Below are 26,003 nucleotides of genomic sequence, written 5' to 3'. Positions count from 1 at the left end.
AAATAAAATCAAAAATTATTAAAGTTAAATTTATTATATAAAGTATTAATAAGTTTACATATATTATATATATATAAATAAAGCATTAAGTAGTGAATAAATAACCTTATACATAAAAATAAAAAAGTAAGGCAGCTGCAGTGCAAAAGACTGCATTCCCATAAGCCCTAATTTCGAGCACATTATTTTTTTCAAATATTTGTCTCTGAAATCATTTTATTACATAATATATTGTATTTTTTTATTTATATTTATTTAATTACATTTATGTTTTTTTCCGTTTGCAAATATGCATGACTTCACTTTTGTGTAAGTCGAAGTGTAGTTGGAACTTTTTGAATTTTCTTCTGAATTTCATTTGTAATCCTCCACACCCTACACGTTTATTTCTAAGCATGTAAGAAGGAAATATCGTCTAAAAATTTCCAGTTTGTTTGTGATATAAATATTTATTTGTGAAGTTTCAGAGTCGGCAGCTCAACCAAATCAAATAACCATACATAAATCTACTTACCTAATTCTATCGTGAAATAAAACACAGAATTTTAGTTTACTGTAGAGTTACGTTTCCAGGATTTTAAACAAGTCTTGTTTACCGTTCCCTTTTAATATATATATATATATATATATATATATATATATATATATATATATATATATATATATATATATATATATATATATATATTAAAAGGGAATCACTTAAAGTCTAAAGATTGTCTTACATACGCCTACGTTTATATTTTGGCTAATTTATCTTTTATTCCACATAAATGTATTCAATTGGCTTTCAACTAAGCCTAGAATAGTGTTTCTTGTCTAGTATTTATTATTTATTTAATTTTTTTATCACATGCACGAAATGTTGTGGATAAATAATTATCCTTATAAGGACTGGCTTAAAAGGGCGAAGCAATATTGCTTTTCATATTCCCCGTTGTCTGTAGAGGACAGTGTAAGGATAAGGTGTTATTGAGCTATAAAGCTCTGATCATGGCAAGAGGGTAACAGCAATAGCCGAGCCTCAGTTAGAACTTCATTGGCTACAGCATTGCCATCCATTACCCTCCAAGGGTACCAATTTTAGTCGCCTCGTACGACATGCATTGGCTACATTGGTGCTATTCTTATCCCGACAACCACACGGGGATTCCGGATAAATAATTCTAATAAGAACTGGGCGATGGACTGAGTCCTTGACTCTTTATCCCGTCATCTGAATGAAGACAATCTGTGTGGATGGGGTAGTATTGAGCTAAAAGCTCTAGTCATGGTTGGGTAACGGCAATAGGCGAGCTTCAGTTAAAGCTTCATTGGCTACAGCATTGTTATCCGCTACCCTGGAAGTCCTAAAAAGAACTATCCAGTTCCCACTGATTCCCCCGGTTAAATAATTTTTTTTTTTTAAAGTCCTTATAAGGACTGGCCTAAAGGGGCGAAGCAAGAATGCTTTTCATATTCCCCGTTATCTGTAGAGGGCATTGTAGGGATAAAGTGTTATTGGGCAATTAAAGCTCTGATCATGGCAGGAGGGTAACAGCAATAGCCTAGCCTCAGTTAGAACTTTATGGTAACATTCGTTTAAAAATTCTAAACAATTAGAACTTTTCACAAAGAAACTTTCAAAGAATTTGTGGCTCACCCATTATTTTTGCATTACCAAACACAATCACAAAACAGCAGCTGCAGTAGTCCAAAGTCACTCGACTCTCTGGTATTTTCTTATAGTACTGTTTACACTTACCATCCCCTACCCTGACCGTTCCTTCAAAAATGAACCTTTTGCGCAGATGACTCAACGACATGTTTTCACATGCTGTTGGATATACTGTTGGTGTGTTTTTATCTTACTTTGTGTAGGGAAAGGTAAAATTTGTATATGTGTTATCTGTAGAGTACAAACATTTTCTCAATGCCAAACTTTAAAGAAGTTTAAACTCACGTTTTGTAGGTTTAATTAGGTGCTTCTCTCTTTCTCTCTCTCACTCTCTCTCTCTCTCTCTCTCTCTCACTCTCTGTAAAAATAACCAAATTCGTATATAAAATTTGTATATGTGTTATCAGTAGAGTACAAACATTTTCTCAATGCCAAACTTTAAAGAAGTGTTAAACTCACGTTTTGTTGGTTTAATTAGGTGCTTCTCTCTTTCTCTCTCTCTCTCACTCTCTGTAAAAATAACCAAATTCTAACAGTTCGGATTTTCGATTATGTGAACGATTTGTTTTCAGATAACTCAAATAATGTCAATAGGTAGCATTAGACAATTTCTAAAATAATCAATACATGGATTTTCGTTTTCAACACCTTTTTTTTTTCCCTGTCCTGGCATTAGTTTCACAGTTGTGATTTTTTTAAAATAATTAAACAGAATTGCATTAAGATATAAAGTTGTGGATTTAAATATCAAGATCTAATCAGAATAAGTGAGTAAAAATTCACTGTGGAAAAACACAACAACAAAAACACACATCTTTGTTCATTTAAGTTTACAAATGCACATTTGGGGGGGGGGGGGGGTGGGGGGGGGGGGGGGTGGGGGGGGGGGGGGGTGGGGGGGGGGGGGGGTGGGGGGGGGGGGGGGTGGGGGGGGGGGGGGGTGGGGGGGGGGGGGGGTGGGGGGGGGGGGGGGTGGGGGGGGGGGGGGGTGGGGGGGGGGGGGGGTGGGGGGGGGGGGGGGTGGGGGGGGGGGGGGGTGGGGGGGGGGGGGGGTGGGGGGGGGGGGGGGTGGGGGGGGGGGGGGGTGGGGGGGGGGGGGGGTGGGGGGGGGGGGGGGTGGGGGGGGGGGGGGGTGGGGGGGGGGGGGGGTGGGGGGGGGGGGGGGTGGGGGGGGGGGGGGGTGGGGGGGGGGGGGGGTGGGGGGGGGGGGGGGTGGGGGGGGGGGGGGGTGGGGGGGGGGGGGGGTGGGGGGGGGGGGGGGTGGGGGGGGGGGGGGGTGGGGGGGGGGGGGGGTGGGGGGGGGGGGGGGTGGGGGGGGGGGGGGGTGGGGGGGGGGGGGGGTGGGACGCTCCGTAATCTAAAGGACGAAGTAACTAGTTCAGGTTACAGTATTTACAGAAATTTCATTCTTTGTCGTTTTTGTGTTTGTGTTGTGTTGTGGATATAAAATTGAACTATTTTGGAATAATCGAATTTCGAAGAGTCATCTGGAAAGCTGTAAGTACTTTTTTAACTTAAACATAACTGATCGCATGTTGTTTGGTAAGCGTAATTCTAATACTGAATAGTTTTTTTTTTCCATAAGAATAATCATAGGTTATATATTAGAGTATCAACATGGACACATTAGCGATTTTTTGTCTAATGTGTATGTGTGTGTGTGTGTGTTTAAGGACAGGTACTTTAAGAATATAATTAATTATTCAGAAAAAATCGAAACACGAGAGCCATCACGACTTTCTCTAAGAATTCCCACACTTTAACAGGAAAGAAATACCCAAAATGTATTGGAAAATTAGTACAACCATCTAGAGAAGAAAAAAAAAACTGTATGTTTGTGTGACATAGAATATAGTTAAATTAAATTATCATTCCAAACTCAATAACAACAAACATTCATGTCACGATTCTTATCTTATCTTGATCTTGATCTGGTTAAAAGTGTCCCACCAATCACGAGATGATTACTTAACCACAAAAATCATCCTTCCCATTCAAAACAATAACGTCACTTATTTACAACTAACAACAAATATTCACGTCACATTTCCTTATCTTATCTTGATCTTGATCTGGTTTAAAGTGTCCCACCAATCACGACACGATTTCTTATCCACTAATATCATCCTTTCCATTCAAAACAACAACGTCACTTATTTACAAATAACAAATGACGACATTTATTTACAAATAACAAAGGACATCACGTATCTACATCTGAAAACAACACACACCCACAACACGAATCCTTATCTCTACCATCACCCATAATTCCATACACGAACCAAAACACAAGAACTGAAGCCATTCACACACTTGCCTACATGGAAATTCCAAACATTCCACACCCATGAAGCCATGCACACCGGAAGCATTTGGTTTAAACTGTCCCACCAATCGCAACACGAATCCTTATCTCTAATATATCTCCCTTTTCCATTCAAAACAATGATGACATTTATTTACAAACAAACCAAAACACAAGAACTGAAGCCATTGACCACATATACTCCCTGGGAAATTCCTGACTCATGAAGCCACGCACACCGGAAGCATTTTGTTCAAAGTGTCCCACCAATCACAACACGAATCCTTATCTCTATCATCACCCATAATCCCATACGTGAACCAAAACACAAGAACTGAAGCCATTCACACACTTGCCTACATGGAAATTCCAAACATTCCAAACTCATGACGTCACTCACAGCTGAAGCCATTGACACATATACCCTCAGGGAAAAGCCACGCCCACCGGAAGTATTTTGTTCAAAGAGCCTCCCCTACTACTTATCTACATCTGAAAACAACACACACCCACAACACGAATCCTTATCTCTACCATCACCCATTATTCCATACACGAACCAAAACACAAGAACTGAAGCCAGTGACCACATATGCTCCCAGGGAAATTCCTGACTCAGGAAGCCACGCACTCCGGAAGCATTTGGTTTAAAGTGTCCCACCAATCACAACACGAATCCTTATCTCTATCATCACCCATAATTCCATAGGCAAACCAAAAAATCCCCCATAATCCCATACGCGAACCAAAACACAAGAACTGAAGCCATTCACACACTTGCCCACATGGAAATTCCAAACTCATGACGTCACTCACAATGACGTCAGGAAGCCACGCCCACCGGAAGCATTTGGTCAGAACCTCCAAGCTGAAGCCATTGACACATATACCCTCAGGGAAAGCCACGCCCACTGGAAGCATTTGGTCAGAAGTGCCACCCCTACTGCTGACAATCTTATTGTTGTACCTTTTTGAATTCTAACCTGTTAATTTATTTAACCATAGACTACGGATTGCTTGTGTAATGTCTCGTTTATCCCATATACTGAAATAATCCAAATTCTTTCAGTATATGGGATAAACGAGACATTACGCAAGCAATCCGTCATATTTTCTTTTCAATTTATTTTTTATTCTACAGAAAAATAAATGGTGATCACTGCCTACCTCAAAAAATCTCCGTACTAAATTGGTAATGACGATACACTATGGTTGATAGGCAAACTGGCCAGAATGACCTAGGTTCGAATTCTATGTCCTGGGACTACAGGCAGAAACCAACCTCATTGTCCATCTCATCTCCCTATTCTAATTGCGTACATCAATATATTCGCTACTGCCTGCCATTCAAGAAGAATATCCTCGTATTTAATGTTAACAAATATAGCTTCTACTTTGCCCTGATCATTATTGCCTGAATATAATATCTGGTATTTATTTAGAATCGACAGAATCTTTTCTTGATTCTTTAACTTGCTCTATTTCTTAACCATTGAGTTTCTAATGCTGATGATATGATTTGGTAAACTTTCACTGTGTTGAATTTGAGGTTTATGTTGATGGCGTTACGTTTCTATCTTCATTGCATTTTATTTGAGATCATTTTCGCACATGATTTTATTTTTCATTGTTAGCCCTAATTTTGCGGTCATCAACAGCGATCTGGTGTAACTAGAAGACGTCTTAGCCGACGAAATCTCTGATTACATTGTACCATAATATGGTCTGTTTGGTTAAAGTCAATCCGGAGTGCAGATTGGTCGTCGAAGTCAACAACAACCAGTCTACCCGTTCGTTTACTATCCATGTGGATGCCTAATAATAGGATGCACTATAGGAAAGTTTAAAACTGTACATTAGGTGGGAAGATTGGAGTCTCTAAATTTCTTACAATGTATGTGGAGGGCTTCTCCAATCTATGGAATTTTGATCCTTAAAAGATCAAAAAAATATGAGTTTTGAGATAGTGCTCATGCATAGTGATAGAATTCATTATCAAAATTGAACATAGAATCGATCGTTTTTTGGTCTTCCCACTGAAAACAAAATTGAAACGATTCAAACAAACTTTAATTTCGTATTTTGTGTGACCTTCGATAAGTTATAAACTTATATGACGTTAGTGTTGTAAATTTCTGGTCTAACTAACCCAGACATTCACAGAAATCAGCACATTCTGGTAGGAATTTCAAATATAGAATATCAATGAAACCTGTCTAGTCAGACTCCTGGAATGAAGAAAAGTAATTGAATAGATGTTTACGAATGCACCTAATAAAACAATTAAATGTCTCGAGCAATGCGCATCTCCAGCTAGAGTACCTTGCCAATGAACTCTGCACTTATTGATTGTAACTGTCGAGATAAAGTGCAAACTTATATAAGGACTATAAAAACAAATTAATGAATTTAGAATCTAATATTCTATTGAGGATGTTAACTTTGGGAGGATTGTATGGTGTGTTAGCGATTCTATAAAAACCTGTTTTTACTGAGAATAAACCTCTGCATAAGACCGTCTGATGACCATCAGTTGAAAGCTCTGATCAAGGTTTTTCGCCTGGAATTGATCTCAGATTCTTCCAGCCAAAGGGACATCTTTGAAAGTAAAGTAACGAAAGCTCTAATAAAACATTAATATTAATTTTCATGTTAAAAATTAAAATATACACAGTTCTCTAAATAAATTGTTGTATATATATATATATATATATATATGTTGTATATATATATATATTTAAACATTCACAGTTTTCTAAATAAATTGTTGTATATATATATATAAATTTAAATATTCACAGTTTTCTAAATATATAAATTTATATATTTTATAAATATTCACAATTTTCTAAATATGTATATATAAATTGTACCATCCTCACAATACGTGTATATTTGTGGGAGTGTAATTTAATAGTCCTTCATTAAGGACTGGCTTAAAGGGGCGAAACAATAATGCTTTTCATCATCCCCGTTATCTGTAGAGGACAGTGTAGGGATAAGGTGTTATTGAGCTATTAAATTAAAGCTCTGATCATGGTAGGAGGGTAACAGCAATAGCCGAGCCTCAGTTAGAACTTCATTGGCTACAACATTGCCATCCGTTACCCTCCAAGGGTATTGAAGTATATGCAGCTCCAATATATAAGGACTGGCTTAAAGGGGCGAAGCAAGAATGCTTTTCATCTTCCCCGTTATCTGTAGAGCAAAGTGTAGGGATAAGGTGTTATTGAGCTATTAAAGCTCTGATCATGGCAGGAGGGTAACAGCAATAGCGGAGCCTCAGTTAGAACTTCATTGGCTACAGCATTGCAGTCCGTTACCCTCCAAGGATATTGGATTGAATGAATCAATCACCGCATCTCACGGTCGATTGATTCAATCAATCCGCAGCTCCAATAGCTGCATATACTTCAATATTAAATTAAGTTATTTAGAATTATAAAAGGTGTATTAATAAATTTTCCTTTTTAATAAAAAATTCTATTCTAAAACTACCTATTTAAATTTTTTTAAACAGATTATAATTCATTTTATTACATGACTTAAAAACATATCAACTATTATAAAATCAATGGGTTTGTTTATCTTTAACTCAATTCTCTTCATATAAAAGGACTGACTTAATATCTTGTATTTTATAGCTATAAATCATTGTTTTTTTATTGTCCTTTTTTTAAAAGTTTTTTTAATTGTCTACTTCCTTCTATTTTCTTTCTTTTTCTCTCTGTCTGTGTATTTTGTGTGCTGTCTCTCTTTCTATCTATCCCTCATTATTCTTTACTTTCTCTAACCTTTCGGATCTCATCACGTCACTACACCGGCGTAATCATTGGTATTTTTGTTCGGAGCGAGTCTGAAAATATCTTATCGCTCACGGCTGCTCAACTGCCTTTTCCATTAACCACCCCATTGAGATTCTGTACTCAAGGGGATTGGCGTTATTTTGAACGCCATTCACGCTACTGCTTAACCACATCGGACAAACATTTGAAGTTTGCCAAGGGAGATAAGCAAAGACAATCAGGCAAACATTTAATTAGTTGCCTTAATGGATACTAAATTACTTCGTAAACCAAAAGTTCTGACAGAATGCTCATCTTAGATATGACTGCTTGCTTTGTAAACCAACCTACTAACAACTTATAAAGAAAGAAAAAGTTTTGGAGAAAAATTTATAATTTAGATTTCAAATACCTTTTTTTTTTTTGTTTCTATTGTTAACTGCAAGTTCGCATGCGAAATGTACATCATGGGATTTAATCCAAGAATGAATGCGTTGCTATTGGAAACGTGAAATGTCACCTGCGCGTGTTGATGTACGCATTGTTGAAGTGATATGTAATTCATTGTTATGCGTATAGTTGGCTAACTTTTTCTATTTAATAGATGTTTGTATTCATGCCGTTTGAATAAAAATTTTTTTTGTAACCACCAAAAGCAAAAAATAAAACATTTCGAATACAAACTATTTAAATCTACTTAGATATGCTGTCGTATAAAAGGCGCAAATATTCCTACTACATGTTCACACGAATACTTGTTTAAACATTATTCTACCGACTACATGCTTTGATTTTTAAGTATAATGCAAGCTATTTCGTATAGTAGGATGCCTACGAAAATTTATGCATTATTTAGCATACTTTAGTCAAGGCATCTCAGGGTTTTGCAAGACATAAATTGTCTCTTTTAGGTTTTATTGCTGCCTCCGTTGATAGAGTAGCAAAAGAAAATTCTACGTCAGGAATGTCGTCTTTTGTTCTAGTTTCTTGGAAAAAAAAAAGAGTTATTTGAATTATCGGAGAATTTGCGGTATCACAGCAAATCACACCATGGAATTACTTGACATAATGATGTAAATAAGAATATATAAAAATAATTTCATGATTACAGCCAAATATGGATGTGTAACTAATAATAAAAATAAACACATACTCATAAATTATTTCAGAGGCGGCTCGTGCACAGGCACTGCGGAACTACAGCACCCCCAATTTTTCTCGATATATAAATATATTTATTCATTTCTTTATATTTGCTTGTAATATTTAATTTTATTATCAACAATCCTATGAAATTCTCTTATTTTGTATAAAAAATAATAAAAACCCTCCTTGTAGCTTAGGAGGGCAAACGATGCTAGCAGCACTGTGTTTACCACAGTGTCCTATTGCTACGCGCGCAAGCATATGCACAATATAGTGAGATACGTGCTATTAGCGTAATGCGGCACTGTTCGTCGCGTAGTTCCACTGTTGTTTATATGCAGTTTGCTCCAGTAGTAGAGTATTCGTAGTGCTTATCGTGTTTACTCCGTCTCTTTAAATATTTGGACATTACAATTAAAGACACAACATTTGTTATAGTTTTTATTTTAGAACATTATTGGGGTGATGATAATGGATTTTATTTTTAAGTAATTTTGAATTATACTAAACTGTATAATTTAATTGATAATAAACAATATTTTTTCATGAAATAAAATGTTATCCAAACATGTATACACTGTACTTACAGTGTGTATATATATTTCGAAAGTTGCAGCACCCCCACGATTTTAAGTCACGAGCCGCCATTGATTACATTACACAAAACGGTGTTATAAATTTCGTGCAAATTAAATTGCAATACGTTTTTAGCGAAAGTTAAAACATTTCCTAAGGACGTAGTTAATGGACAGTGCTTACAGAAGACTATGTGGAAAGACATTTCTGTAGGGATCATGTCCACCTCAAATTGCTCCGCAGCTCTCACAGCGTCATACCATGCGTAACACGAAGTGATTCAGGAGTTCTTGAGCAAACTGGTTCACTCTTCCTTCAGAGCAAGGATAAGGTTTGTTTGTTTGTTTTCTTGAGGAGTTTTCCAGTAGCAATGAGTCTCCCTATAGCGCCCAAAATGTGTTATATGAGGCTGATATCTAAGGAGCGTGCTATTCACTCGATTCGATTAATATCCTCGGCCCCAGAAGCATCTCCACTGCTCGTGTACGAAGTGATGTGGCATTGTCATCCATAAAAATGAATTCTTCGTCTACAGCACCATAGAACAATCAAACATGACGCTGAAGAACTTCATTGCAATATTGTTCGCCAGTCATAGTCCTTTTTGCCACCACTTGTAGCTCGGTGCATCCATTAAGCACAGTGCTTCCCCACATCATAACCCCCAACACCGCCGTATCTATCCCTTTCAAGAACATTCTCGTGATGGTAAGCAGTACCACCACGCCAGATCAAGTGTCGTCTAGATTCGAAGGAAAGACTAAAACGAATCTCATCTGCATAGAGTACATTAGCCCATTGATTTCTTGGCCTTTTACGGATACACCACTGAAAACGTGCTCTAAGATGAGCTGTGGATAAAGGGATGCAACCTACTGGCCTTCCGGCGTATAGGCCTAACTTGTCGCAGACGTATTGCCACAGAGTGTGCATATATCCGCGTACATGTGCTATTTGAATGGATCCGATTTTCAAGCTGACCTGCCGTTGTGCGTTGATTACGTTTTGCCGATATAACCAAAAATCTGTCTTCATGCTCCGTAATAAAGCGAGGAGAACCTCTTAGCAAACCTTTGGAACCAAACTGGTTTGAAACGCTGCCCAGAGCCTGGATACATCGTTATGTGAGATTCAAATCTCTCTGAAAATATCAGCAATTCTGCGGCCTTCTTCAAGTATTCCAATAATTCTTCCACGCATGAACTCATCTAGTGATGTCTTTAAGACATTACAAGCTATCCAAGTTTGCAATTTTTTTTTTTATTCACGAAAAGACCTTCCTTCAAACATAATTGCTTAGCGCAACCTCTTATCCAGTTGAGTGACCCCTTTGCGCTATTCGAAAAATATGAATGTGTACCCACTTTCCACTCGAAATCGTCAGTTGTACCATTGCCACAAGCTGATTCGTCGGAGTTTGATTGTAATCTTCAGAGGCAGAGTTTACCCTTAGATGTCGAACATGGGTATATAACGATTATGCAAACTATAATATATTATTTAATTAAGTCAAAATTTTGCATTATTTTTCAATTACAAAATTGAATTTTAAATTAATAATACCATTTAAAGTTTACAAATGGAAATAATGAATTACGATTAAATCAATCATTAATTATAAACTTTTTCAGGTTGGTTTCAATTGATTTCTTACAGGTCGTAACAACACACACACACACACACACACACACACAGTCTTCTACAACATCTCCTTTTGCTCAACAATATTAACTTCCAAACTCGTCTTTCTGCTAACACATCGATTGAGGCAGAGTAATGAAACTTCTTAGGTGACGTTATCAAGAAAGATGAACATTGATCACCGAAAACGGGGGATACAGTTACGAGACAGTAAGAAGGGCAATATGTTGCAATTGCTAACTGTATAAGATCGGAAATATTTTGAAAAGCCCAAGAAATCTTGTAAGAAAATTAAAAAAAAAAATTCAAGGCATTCACGAATTTCTTTTATGTATAAACTGTTTGCTGTTTAATAACTTCATTACAATGCCACTGGGATCGACCTAATACTGTAATAAATGCTTCTAATAATCAGCTGTCCATTAAAACTCCGTTGTTGACTCATTAACAATGTATGAACAATTAAATAACCCTTATTGTCGCGATTGTCAGTGACGTAACAAATCCTCAACAATGGGAAATGTGCTAGAGTCAAATTTAGATGTCGATTGCAAGTAGTAACAAATCTCGAACAATGAGAAATGTACTAGCACGCGAGTTAGTCTCGTATGCAAGTTTGTTTAGCCTTTTTTTTTTTTTTACTTTTATTTTCTTTTTGCTGTTGCTAGGTTATCTGTTTTTGTTACTAAAGGCTTATACGTGCATTTAGCGACTGTTATCAAAACAAATACATGACCAGAGGAGTAATTGGATTACAGCCAAGGGAATATTATCGGCAAGTAAGATTAGACCCTAATTTCCTTTTGCGCGCTATTACAGAAGCGAAAGTCGGTAATCCACTCATTTCTTGATTTCTCTCTAATTCGCGTGGGGATGTTTCCTCATTCTGTTTATTCCTTGCACCAGATGAGCCACAATGTCCAACTACACACAGGAGTTGCAGTCTGGGTGTGCACACTAATCAATATTCCCGCAATAGGGGAGTGGGTATACTTCCTTCTTGAATTCATTTGACTTAATAACTGAAAGCAAGGATCATTTTGAGCTGTTTAGTTTCGCATGAATTATTTTGATACCGTTTATTAATATTTTCTTTTCTCAGGTCAATTAACTTGTTTTTTTAAATTTAATTGTTTTTCTACTTTCATGGCATTCTTTATGTGAAGCATTAAGTAACTGATCATTTATGTCTGTTAGTTCGTTTGTCTGTAGGCACTTTCATGTCATCGGCATTTTAGGGACCTGCATGATGTCATGACGTCTTTTAGTTACCTGCATATTACAAAAAAAAAAAAATAATAATAATAATAATAAATAAAAAAATAAAATAAAATCTTGTCCCCAATATAAGGTGTTCAAAATTAAACTATCCGTGTTTAAGGCCTTGTGGAGTGGCACCTAGTGATCCAAAATATTGCTAAATTTTGCAAGAATATATTGGACGTCATGAGGAAACGATATCTCAAAAAAAAAAAAAAAAAAAAAAAAACGGTAGTTCCTAAATTCACCACCAGGGATGCATTAATATCGCTTCATCAACGTGCTGCTCTTTCCGGTATGGCACAAACTGCATCCTTTACACAGTGTGTTCAACGCCAGAATGCAGCTAGTCGGGACTGGTGTTGCACCCACACCAGCGCTGAAAGACAACACACTGGTGTTGTCTTTCAGCGCTGGTAAGTTATCACGATGCTCCCCATGAATTCTGTCTTTGAGAATTCCCAGAGCCAGAAGTCACAGACGGTCAGCTCACGTGAACGAGGTGGCCATGCAGTTGGAAACGCACGGCTGATCACTCTGGCATCCCTGAAATGTTTCGAAAAAATTCTTATATGGACCAGCCAATGTATGGAGGGACCTCATCCTGCATGAAAATGACTGAATCCATGCACAGGCGTTCCTGGAGCAATGACAAAATTGTTTATTATATCGCGATACCTCTCGTCGGTAGTTGAATAGGTTGCAGTATCCAACTGGCGAATGTCCTCAAAGAAGAATGGTCCAATGATAATTGAAGCTGTAAACCCGCACCTAACTTTGGGTGAATGTAAAGGAATTTGTTGGATCGCACGCTGGTTTTGCTTAGCCCAATCCCGGCAATTATGGGTATTCACAGCTCAGTTCATGTGAAAATGAACCTCATCTCCTCACAAAATCAGCACGGCTATGCACAGCTTCCAGCTCCACTCGAGCAAGGAATGTTAAAGCGAATGTCAATCGATTTTCAAAGTTCTGTGGGCGCAACTGCTATGTCAGGATTATCTTGAATGGGAAGAAATGCGAAATCTTCCTTAGAATTTTCTAGACAGTTGTGTAAGGTACATGCTTGTGTCTCGATACATCCTGTGGACTGCAGGAACCAACGCTGTTATTCGTGGCCTGCTCCACACCATAACGACAATAGCAACTTCATTCACTTGTGAACTGATTGGGTTGTGACTTCTGCCAGGTGGAACTCCCAACGCTCCCACTTTCTTCAAAACGAACTAATCATTTGTAGCAGAGCAAATAGAGATAGTAGACCTCGTCGAGATTGTTCAGGCGACAAAAAAATTCGCGGAGTACAGCAACAGCATTGCAATTGTTTGGGTAGTAGAGCTTCATGAGCAAAGCATGTTGGAGCAAGGTCAGTGCCAAATCTGTGGACGATATTAGCAACCAGGATGAAGAGAAAAATCTTGTGTCCACGTTTTTAAACCGTCCTGGCATCTTCCGAATTACAAGATGTGCATGGTCCACGCATTTGGTGTTTACAACGCCATTAGTGGGGAATTTTAGAGTTACTATCCCCCCCCCCTCAGATATCGCTTCAGTATGATGCACAATACATTGTTGCAAAGTTTCCCAGCATTTAGATTATTGGATGGCGCTCCACAAAGCCTTAAACAGAGAAACAGGGATATTTTAAAATTAAGCATAAGTAAACATTCTTATTTTAATTTACTAAAATATTTAATTAAACAGATTTAACTTATCCAACAATAGAAGACTTACATACGGACATGACTGAGCTTGTGTCTTTCAAGTAGTGCATACCAAAGCAACTCCGGTGCCAATTGTTATCTTCCCATAATCTCAAAGTAAATTTTAGAAATTTTATTATTACGTGACACCTCCAGAGAGTTTAAAGACTATATCTGACTATAAAATATAGATGGATTTATAATATCTTCAATTAAATAATTCTTATTTTAAATTTACATGTATTTGTTTATTAAATAATCAGAAATTATGATTTATTAAATTTATATTTATATAATTATAATTTATAAGAAGATTGTAACCAGGTTTATCTGATAATTTTCGAAATATGGGCATACTTTGATTAATTTAAAAAAAAAAATATTGCGCAAATTTGCAAGAATAAGGCGAATGGTGTCAAATACGAAACGGTCGATTCTGATTGGTAGGTAGAACGAAAGTAGGAATGGTGAAGCTCGCTGCATTTGCTCAAATTTGGGTTCGGTTCTTAAGAAACATATTTCCAAAATTTTCTGCTGATGACGTGGCTTTTAGGAAAAGATCTCAATGTGATGATTTCGAGTCATAGTTCAAATATCTAGATTACTTTAACATTTAGATTACTGAGTAACCTATTTCGTTTGTGTAATATTTGAAATTCGTATAAATAATCGAAGCATTGCAATGTAGTTTGCATGCAGGAATATTGTTGACGTCAACCAACATTGAAGTTGCGATCGACCGGTAGATCGCGATCAACTTCCTAGTCACTACTACTTTAGAATAAAGGGAACGGATGAATGAATAAATAAATATAACTCCAACCAGACAGTGGAAACATTCGACATTCTTAGTTTGTCTTTTTTATTCAAAAAATCCATTTAATAATACGACAATTTAAACAGAACACTGAACTAAGTAGGTGTGTGTGTGTGTGTGTGTGTGTGTGTGTGTGTGTGTGTGTGTGTTATTACGGATAGATGACAAGAATCATGTGGTGGAGGGACATTAACTACTCTTCAAAGTGCAAATTTCGCCCCCTTATACTCGGGAAACTGGAGGCGGCGAAGTAATTATGTCCGCCACTCCTTGAAAAGTCCATAAACTTGTGTGTGGCAACCTAATTAGCACGATGATTAATTATAGGAACGCTATAATCGCTGTAAATCAGGAAATGAAGTAGAAAGTAATTTGGTCATCCTACTATTCCCCCCTACTAAAGATTTCTTCAACTTCAGTTTAGTTGTTAGAGAAGAGAGTTAAGAGATTGCGGTGTAATAAACTTCACACGAGTGGTGCCCGCTACTGTTGCATGTTATATAATTCTTGACAGGCAACGATAAAGTGAATGGCCGATTTTAATTAGATTAAATCTCCGATTGAGAAGCGAGATAAATTACTTAGGTAAGAATTTCGTTTAAATATTTATAAATGATGTTAGAAGCACATTTTATTTAAAAATCTCCCATTTAAAGTGTTTCATTTTTTCTTGATCATTTGACAAAAATATTGTCTTTGAATTTTAAGAATATGACTCCTACTGTTCTGATTTTCTTTCACCAGTTCAAAATTGGCTTCTATTTAGCTCTATCCTGTTTTCTGTTCCTTTAGCGTTTCGTTTAAGCCTATTTATACGAGAAGGAAATGTTATCTACTACACATCATTTCTTACGCATGCGCTTTATCGTTAATACCAGGAAATTGTTTTCATCAACGCGCTAAAGAAATTTCAAGTTTCAAATCGCGTGCGTCAACTTCATTGTTGTGTAGTCTTAAATGTCAGACACGCCACTCTCGTGGACAATTGAGCTAAACGAGTACGTCAGCGCGTGCAGCAAACACGTCACGAGCGATAGGTGGAAATGACAGAGGACAGACGACATTAGAAGCATTCACCAAATTAAGGCCGAAACGAATATTGGCATCGTTTTTAATGTAATATGTGTTCTTATATTAATTCGTTTTGATTTATTAAAGTACAGATTAAAATCTTTTGATAATTTTTTTGCTACTTTTGTTCCCGGATAATTATTTATCAGAGGAAACAGAAGTCGTGTTAGACTGAAAGAAACTCGTAAGGCTTAGCAGTAAAAATCAATGCTAAAGAGGTAGCCAGCAAAATATCTTTATAATGGAACCGTTTCTTTTGCTTAAAAAGCACAAACGGCAGCATCCTTGGAAAATTTCAAAAACCGCAAAAAAATATTTTATCTTTTCTAAAGATATACTTTTTATATATAATTTTTTTACAACTTAAAAGACCTTTAGAAAAAAATCTAAAAAGATACTATACAAGGAAAAAATCTTTTTTAAAAACTATGTGAACCGTCACAAACCAGATTTTTAATTATATTCGATTAATTAAATTTTACTTTTAGTAAAAAAAAATGAAATTAAATAAAAAAAAAAGAAATCCATAGGAGTGTGTAGTTTTGTCATTATTCTTTCTGGAAAAAAAAATGGCATCTCCCAGCCATTCCTGTTGCATTTTCCAGTGAAGTTGTTCATTTACAGCTTCATACAGCCAATCTAACATTCCACGGTATTCAAAACATTAATAAGTTCTATATTTTAAACTCGACAATTGCTTCTGACCCGTTTTTTTTTTCTTGATGATTTCATTAAATCTACTTCCTTTCAGTGGATCCACCGTGTTGGTAAAAGGGAAGAGTCTCAGAATTCTAAATCTAGTGTTTGTAATTGTAGAAACAAAAGTACCTACTCTTCTGGTGGCAAAAATTTCTGTATAGAGAGAGCCGTATGACCGGGTGTATTGTTATGGTGAAGAAATCAATCATCAAACGCTGAGTCAGGTTTGATTCTTGAGAACAAATATATTTCAGCAAAAGAACTTTGGTTTTTGCTTTTTAAAATACCTTCTTATATTGTACTTGACAAGAAATTATATTGTTGTAATCATTTAACCAACAGTAAGCAAAGAAAAATCTACAGGGAAATATCTTTACGGTTAGTCTATAGATGTTGACTTCACATCACTTGCTTCAGCAATCCACACTGCAAGGCATTATGGGAAGGAAGAGCCACTGCCCATACAAGCGCGTATCAGCAGATCATATCCTTTCCTGACTTGGTTCGACATCAAAGCACGCTTTAAAAAGTGATGATACCGAAAAACCAGGAAACGCAATGATATTAAAATTGAAATATCACCACTAAAAATATTAAAATTGAAATATCACCACTAAAAATATTAAAATTGAAATATCACCACTAAAAATAACATAACTGTATAACTGTAACACCAATATTTTCATGAATGAATGAAGTATTTCTTATTGATGAGGTATAAATAATAAATACTCTAATATTACTAGTAACTAGTAACATTACTGGCTTAACGGGTGAAGCAAAAGCTTTTCGTATTCCCGGCTATCTTAATAGAGACTGTGAGTAGAAAGAGTTTATGAGCTATATTGCTCGCCCTGAGTGGGCTAGGCGATTAATCCTCAGTGAGGGGCTTGAGGATGGCTTTAGGTCTTTTGTGCTTAGAATAGTCCATTGCATCATAGTCAGCGGCCAGTTGGATCAGTCTGTTAGGATGCACAGTTGCTTTTGAAAAGAATTTGGTTGCTATAGTCTGCATGAAGGTGTAGATATAGGGGACCTCCGTGTCGCGGTGCAGTTGGACAGTTCGGATGAACCATGGAGCCCCCAGGATCATCCTAAGACACTTGTTCTGAATGCGTTGTAGTTTAATGATATTTGAGTTTGAAGTATGGCTCCAGGTCGGTGAGGCATAAGTGAGTATTGGACGAACCATCAGTTTGTATATGAGAAGTTTGATTCTGGTGCTCAGTTTACTGTTTCTGTTTATTAGCGGATAGAGCTGGGCTATGGTTTTGGATGTGTTTGCACAGAGAGTCTTGATATGGGAGTTAAAAGTCAGTTTACTGTCCATTACTACACCGAGATACTTGATCTCTGTTTTCCACTGAATTTTTGTGTTAAAGAGGAGAATATCCTCTTTGGGAAGCACTGATCTTCTAGAGAATAAGACGGCTACGCTCTTCTGAGGATTCACCTGGAATCGCCATTTGGCAAAATATTGTTCTATTTGCAGTAGGTTTTCTTGCAGTTTCTTGATAGCTAAGTGAGGCTTTAATGATCTGGCCAATATCGCTGGCTAGATGTCATCAGCGTGAAGAGCTTTAATTGAAGATAATGGGTTGTGTGGTATATCATGCAGGTATAAGGAGAATAGGATTGGTGCTAGTAAGGACCCTTGTGGAACTCCAGCCAAGATGTGTTTCTGTGAGGACACTTCTCCACTTAATCTCACTTGCATGCGCCTATCGCAGAGGTACGTCTTGATGAGTTGAATGATTCCGATTGGAACACCGGATGATATAAGCTTGTATAGCAAACCATAATGCCAAACTTGTCCAATGCACTGGCTAAGTCTAGGAAAACAGCCCCAGTGCATTGACGCCAGTTAAAACCTGTAATGATATGTTCCACCAATCTGTGTATTTGTTGTGTGGTACTATGCAACTGTCTGAAGACAAACTGCTCTTCAGGCAGGATGTTTAACCGGAGTACAGAATCTTGAAGCCTAGTAAGAATTACCTTCTCAGCTATTTTTCCGAGATTAGAGATAAGACTGATTGGTCTGTAATTCTGTGGCAAAGTGGGATCCTTTCCAGGTTTATGAATTGGAACAATGTACGCCAATTTCCAGTGGGAAGGGAAATACTTGTAGTGAAGTATGGAGTTGATTATGTTTGCCAAATGAACAATAGCTTTGCGAGGTAGAAGTTTTATAACTTTGTTGGAGATACCGTCGGGTCCAGAGGCCTTTTTATTTTTTAATTTCTGAATAATAGCATATATTTCAGCAGGTGAGGTGGGTGTAATTTGAGTAGAATGTGTGGGAGCAGACTTGAGCGAATATCTGACATTACGGTGTATCTTGTAGATATGACCAATGTCAAGGTGATCGTATGCGGGTTTGCATTGATTTTCGAGGTGATTCGCTATTGCCTCAGCTTTATCAGCATCAGTGTGGATGAGACCTGAATCTGTTTGCAGAGGGGGAAGAGGTTTATTTTTGTTCTTGATCTTTCGGATAAGATTCCATACAGAGTGGCTGTCAGTGGAGATGGAGGGCAGTTTTTCTTCCCAGAGTTGAGTTCTATGAGCTGCGAGTGCATCTCTCACTGAAGAATTTAACCTATTTAAGATCCGTTTATCTTGTGGCGCCCTAGTGTTATGGTATCTTTTTCGAGCCCTATTTGTTTCCCTAATCAGATTCATATTATCTTCAGGCAGGTGGTCGGATTTGTGGGTGGTTGCAGGGGTAGTAACTGCTGCACAGGCTGCTGTAATCTGTTCTGTTAGATTTTTGACAGCTATATCAATTTCCTCTTTTGATTTAATGATGGGAACAGGACCAATATATTTTGGAAGCACCTTGGAGAGCCTTTCCCAAGGAATAAATGAGTGAGGAGGTGTGGATAATTTTTCAAGATTTCCTAATTTTAACCGTATTGGATTATGATCTGATGATAAATCATTGATTGTCATTAAATTGTATTGGAGTCTGATGTGCTGCAGTATGGCTATGTCCAATACATCAGCCCTACCATAGGTGTTGTGATGGGTGGGATCAGCAGGGCCTATTACGTGAAGGTTGTTGAAATCAGCATAGTTCTGTAGTATCTGTCCATTTTTGTTAGTGGAGTGGCTATTCCAGGTAGAATGCTTGGCATTTAAATCACCTGCCACAATGGTAGGCTCTCCAGTATCAAATAGAGCGTTCAAATCAGCAGGTAGTAATGATTTTTGAGGTGGATGGTATGCTGCAAAAAGTTTTAATTTGCCTACTGAGCTCGTGAGAATCTCGATGCCAGTGACCTCGAGATTAGAGGTAGAAGGAATGTTTATGGAGTGATAAAATTCTTGATGAAAATTGCCGTGCCTCCACCTCTGTGGGTTGATCTGTCAGTTCTATACGACTGATATCCATAAATTTTGGGATTGTCTGCTGGTCTTAGATGCGTTTCATTTATTAATAGAACATCTGGCCGATGTCTGTGGGCAAAATTTTGGAGTTCTAGGATCTTATTTCTTAAGCCGTTTGCATTCCAGGCTATTATCTCTAGGGCTTCTGGTTTTAATTTTTTTACCGTTCATTAGTGAGCGCTGAAATGATGACTTGAGTGTCTTTTAGAAATCTGTTAGTAGAACTTTGTGAAGGATTAGATCTGCTGAAATCTAATAGCATATTTGCCAGAGACGCGGTAATGATAGCTGTCAAATTTGGGCGTGATGGTGATACTCTAATATTCTTAAAGTTCTTAAAAGAACTGGGCGATGGACTGAGTCCTTGACTCTTTATCCCGTCATCTGAATGAAGTAGATCTGTGTGGATGGAGTGTTATTGAGCTAAAAAGCTCTAATCATGGCTGGGTAACGGCAATAGCCGAGCCTCAGTTAAAACTGCATTGGCTAGTATTGCCATTTGTTACCCTGGAAATCCTAAAAAGGACTTATCTAGCATTCTACTCTAATATTATAATCAATGTACAATTCATATACTTTCTATATCCAAATATAAAAAAAAGTGTCTACTTATATTATTAAAAATTTCAAATTTATTTATGCTATACAAAGATTTTTTTTATTTAGTTTAAAAGTATATTATATTTAAAAAAAATTATTTTTATTTTTATTAAATTTTGAAAAATAAAATAAAACAAGAGTATCCTATGTTTCGAATATAATATACTTATGACCATGTTTTTATACACTTTTTTTCTTCGAATGGTCTTGTTCTCATGTTCGAGATGTCAGATGAGTAACAAAGAGTGGAGAGAGAGAGAATATAGGCTGAATGTTAGCTCTGATGTTAGCTTGGCAACTTACTTATTTTAGACTCCCTCGATGACTTTCTTGTCAAAGAACTTAGACAATTAAGTGGCGCAGTTTTCAGTATGGTTAGAGGTGATTTGTCTTGAGTTCCTGCAAGTGACTGGCGATAGTTTTTTTTTTTTTTTTGTAACTTGCAATCTTTTTAAACACGACATGTCTTCGTATGCACAAGTTAGCATGGCAAATTTATCACGTGATTCCCAAGACTCCAATCAGTGTTTTGGCTGCTTTATATACTACATTCAGTAGAGATTTCAAGTATTTCTATAGTTTTGTACTGCGCATTTATGTGAAAAGATATTCTCTTCTTCAATAAAATAATAATACAGAAATGGAATTGAACCGGAGATCATAGTTTTTTAAAAGCTGAACTCAATATCAGCTATTTAGCGAGAGCAAAGAATCAACCTTTGATGCTTTGCTCATCAAAGCATCAAAGCGATGCTTTCCTGTAACATATACCGTCTATATCCTACAGGAAATAGTGGGAATCGGAGTGAGCAGCAGAAGTAAAATGTGACAGCATTTCTATTTCTTGATAATTCAGTTTTGTGTGAAATTGAATTATCAATTATCACTTTTTTTTCTTTTTTTTTGGATAGATGGGTGAAGCAAGAATGCTTTTCATATTCCCCGTTATCTGTTGAAGAAAATCTATGGATGGGGCAATATAGTGCTATAAGCGCTGATCATGGTAGGAGGATAACACCAATAGCCGAGCCTCAGTTAAAACTTCTTTGGCTACAGGATTGCCTTCCATTACCCTCATATATATATATATATATATATATATATATATATATATATATATATATATATATATATATATATATATATATATATATATATATATATATATATATACACACACACATAACATTAACATTTCTGGTAGATGGGTGAAGCAAAATTGCTTTTCATATTCCCCTTTGTCTTGTAAATGAACTAACTTTCAATGGAGTGTTTGTGAGCTATATGCTGTTGAGGGCAGTGAAGTTAGCTGTGTTCAGCTGAACTTAAAATAGACTTTGGTCTTTTATATTTGTAGTTTTCTACTTCGTTATATTCGGAGGCATCCTTGATTAACGGGTTTGGATGGTTACTTGTCTTGGTAAAGAACTTCTCAGCTAGATTTATTAGAAGGGAAGCTATATAAGGGATATTAACTTCTCTATGGATCTGGGTGTTTCTTATAAACCAAAGAGCATCCAGAATCATCTCCATGTACTTATTCTGTAATCTCTGAATTTTTAGAATGTTTGAATTCGCGGTGTGGCTCCACGCTGGGGATGCGTAAGTGATGATCGGTCGAATTACCATCTTGTAAATTGTTAATTTTGTTTGCGTGTCCAGTTTACTTTGTCTGTTGATCATAGGGTAGAGCTGTGCTAAGACGTTGGATGTCTTTGAGGTAATGTAACTAATATGTTTGTTGAATAGGAGTTTACTATAAAGAATCACTCCAAGATATTTAACTTCAGTCTGCCATGGAATCTTTACTCCCAATAAATAAATATCCTCCATGGTATGGATTTTCTTTCTAGTAAACAATATAGCTGAGCTTTTCTGTGGATTAACTTGGATCCTCCAGTCTGCCATCCACTTTTCCAAAATGTGTATGCTGGTTTGGAGTCTTTTAGTTTCCAGTTTTCGGCTCAGTGATCTATCCATCAGTGCAGTATCATCGGCATATAAATCAGTGAATGTTGTTCTTGGGTTCAGAGGGATGTCCGCTACATAGATGGATAACAGCAGAGATGCCAGAAGAGATCCTTGAGGTACACCCCTGCCGAGATCTTGCGTCTGGTCGAAACCGTTTAGCCGACCCTGACCTGCATATATCTGTCTTTCAGGTAAGAATGTATTATTTTTATTAACTTGACTGGCAAGTTAAATTTTATCAGTTTGTAGAGAAGGCCTTGATGCCATACTTTGTCAAACGCCTTCTCTGCGTCGATGAAGATGGCAGCTGTATTGAGTTTCCAGTTAAAACCTTTAGTAATGATTTCTACCAGCCGGTGCACTTGTTGAGCTGTACTACGGGCCTTGCGGAAGCCGAACTGTTCATTAGACAAAATTCCTAACTTATCTGTTTCTGCTTGTAATGTTGAGAGGATCACTTTCTCTATCACCTTTCGGAGGCTGGATAATAGGTTTATAGGTCTGTAGCTTTTGGAAAGGTGAGGATTTTTTCCTGGCTTCTTGAATGGCATGATGGTGACTGTTTTCCATGTAGTAGGGAAATGCTGGAATCTAAAGATGGCATTTGTAATGTTGACGAGATGGGCTATGGCCTTTCTTGGAAGTAGTTTTACTATTCTGTTTGGTATGCCATCCGGTCCTGGAGCTTTTTTTACTGTTTAAATGGGAGATGATATTTTTCATTTCTGCCGGATTTGTAAGAGTGATATGTTCGGAGTTAACAGTGTTCTGTCTTAAGGTTGTCCTAACATGACGATGAATCTTGTACATAAGGTTGATATTTAGATTTGTATAAGATGGATTGCACTGAGATTCTAGGTTATCTACTAGTGCTTCGGCTTTCTCTTCATCTTTGTGAACTGTCCTTTGTTTGGTTTGTATAGGGGGAATGAGTTGCTTTTTGGTGCGGATTGCTCTTAAGAATTTCCATACAGTTATGTTGATGTTAGCCAATTTGGTTTCCTATTGATGGTTTGTGTGCTTTTGAAGAGCTTCCCGGACTTGCCTGTTTAGATTATTCAATAATGTTTTATCTTGTATGGATATGGTATTGTGGTATCTCTTTCTGGCTCTATTTTCTTGCTGTGATTAGCTCCATGATTTCTTCAGGGATACGATTGGTTGGTGGGAAGACCATGGATTGACTGACTGATTCTATTGCTTTTTGAATTTGTATGGTTAAGTTATTTACTGCTGTGTCAATCTCTTCCTTTTTACTGATGTTGGGCACCGGACCAATATGATCGGGAAGAACCTTGGCTAACTTCACCCATGTTATGAATGCGTGCGGAGGGGAGAATTGATCTGATGAGCTTAGATTGAGCACTATGGGACTGTGGTCAGAAGATAATTCGTTCACTGATTCCGGTTTGAATTGGTATCTTAAATTTTTAAAGATGACAATGTGTAGTACATCCGAGCTACCTGAAGTGGGTGGGCTCGGTAGGGCCGGCCACACAACAACAGAGTTGAGCATTGCAAAGTTGAAAAGTGTGTGACCTTTGGTGTTAGTTGATGAGCTGTACCAAGCTGTGTGTTTTGAGTTGAGATCTCCTGCTATTATTAAGGAGTCATTTGGACCAATTATGGAGTCCGGATCTGTTGTCAGCAGAGGAATGCTCGGAGGATTATAAGCAGCATAGATCTTGAGACTACCAGCATTGAAGGTATGTACCTCCACACCGGTCACCTCCAGGTTTACTGTTTGGGGCTTGTCTATTGTATTATGATTCAAATAACTCTTAATATATGGCTGTGCCTCCACCTCTGGTGCCAATTCTGTCGTTTTTGTACATAGCGTATCAACGGATTTTTGGGTTATTAGCTGGTTTTAGGTGTGTTTCATTAAGCAAGATATCAGCACTGATATATATATATATATATATATATATATATATATATATATATATATATATAAAATACACAAATTGTTATTGGAAATATATATAAAAAAGATAAAGGTTGATTTAAAAAAAGAATTTATATGAACAAGTAATTAAATAAAAAATAAATAAAGATATATAAAAATAATGCGTAATTTATTAATAAAGTAATGTATATAGAAATAAAATTATAATTTAATAATAATAATAATATTTAATAATAATTTATGTATATTTATAAACAAAATAAATCTAATCTACTGTATGTACTTTTGGCTACGAAATCATATTATTTCATAAATATATATATTATATTATTAAATCATATTATATTTTTAGAATCCTAATAACACCAACTCTTCAGGGGGGGGAAGGAAATACTCTCCTGCAGATTCGATTCCAATCAGCTAAGAATTTTCTAGGCTTTTTTTTTTTTCATTTTTCAGTCGATTTCAAAATTAATCGATCTTTGGAAATTCAACCAAATAAAAAAATTCAATCAAACCTAAAATGCATATTTCAATACTTAAAGTACTTAAATTAGTTAACAACTCAGAGAAACTGTTAACAAATATCGACTTTTACTTTAGATCTTCAAAAAACTAAACAACCAACAGGTTGGAGGTTTAAATCCTGTCCTGGATATCGATGCATATGAATTTTTTTTTTCACCCAGTTTAGAATAGTTTATTTTTTTTTACATACCTCTCTTTAATATCTTTACCCATATGGATTTTTCGCGAGCGGCCTATCTAAGAATGCAAGACATTAATTTCTTTGCTTTTTTTTTCTTTTCTTGGCTAAACCGATTTAATCGAGTTTTTTTATATTACATATATCTCTTTAATATCTTTACCCATATGGATTTCTCCCATTTCTCTCGAACGGCCTATCTGGTTCGTGATTTAACTAGTCTCGAATTTCAAGAAACGAGGGATTTCCATGAATCTCGAGGAACACACAAAACATCATACAAATAAAACAAAAAAATACATAGATGGGACAATGAACTAAAAACGAATTGAAAATAAAAAGCTGACCTCTCAAAGGTGGTTAAGTAGCAAAAAACAAGATGGAATTGAATATAAAAAAGATGAGCAATAGCCGAAAGAGAAACCAGAAAGAGACACAGAAAAAGCTGGGAAAAATGTGTATCCTATCTAGAAAATGACATATACAAAATAAGACCCAATGAGTATAAAATATTAGAGCACGTGAATGCAGATATGAACGAAACTACAAATAGAAATTGAGAAATAGATTTAAAATAAATTTTGGATTACTTCACAGATCTTTGGACCGATAATACTAACGTAAAAAATTACCAAAACTTACAAAATGTTTTAAATGATGTAATAACAATGAAACAGTTAAAGGACAACCTCAGTAAAATAAAAAAAAAATGATAAAATCAGCATGAGAAGATGGGATAAATTCCGAACTGTATACATTTG

Source organism: Typopeltis vanoorti, chromosome 9 (genome assembly GCF_054136105.1).
Source record: "Typopeltis vanoorti isolate ZY-2024b chromosome 9, IOZ_Tvanoo_1.0, whole genome shotgun sequence".
Classification (NCBI taxonomy): domain Eukaryota; kingdom Metazoa; phylum Arthropoda; class Arachnida; order Uropygi; family Thelyphonidae; genus Typopeltis; species Typopeltis vanoorti.
This window is presented reverse-complemented; position numbering follows the sequence as displayed.